The sequence below is a fragment of the Nestor notabilis genome, unplaced genomic scaffold (assembly GCF_000696875.1).
Source record: "Nestor notabilis isolate BGI_N333 unplaced genomic scaffold, ASM69687v1 scaffold5055, whole genome shotgun sequence".
NCBI classification, from domain to species: Eukaryota; Metazoa; Chordata; class Aves; order Psittaciformes; family Psittacidae; genus Nestor; species Nestor notabilis.
The window spans coordinates 1-488 of NW_009928681.1; positions in this window are offsets into that span (position 1 = coordinate 1).

Consider the following 488-nt stretch of genomic DNA (forward strand, 5'->3'; position numbering starts at 1 on the left):
CTAAGAGTAGAGATGGAAGATAAAGTGTAAAGTAACTTGCAGAATTTGCTTCTGAGTAAGGGAGCGTCGAAAATGCAAGTTTGTGCCTCAGTGAGGACGCTGAGGAGTTGGAGACTTAAGCTTTGGTTAGGTTAAAGCTTTAAAACAGTGGATTGTGAGAGAATTACTTGGAAGGTGCTAGGACATTATTTTGAAAATAAATGCTTAACAGTGAGTAGAGAACTGGAATGACATTATCATGTCCAAACATTCCAGTTTTCAGTATTTAACTTCTTGCTTAGGCTGATATAAATACTTAATTACCATTATAGTATATTATCCACATAGTTTAAATGAATGTTGCAAAACCTTCTGTTTATATATGTAGTTTAACCACCAGAATGTTTTGATGGTTTCTCTGATTATATGTACGTGAGCATTATATATTTTATACGTTATTTTGTATATCTTAATATGTGCAGAAACTATAAAGATACCGTACACTCTTT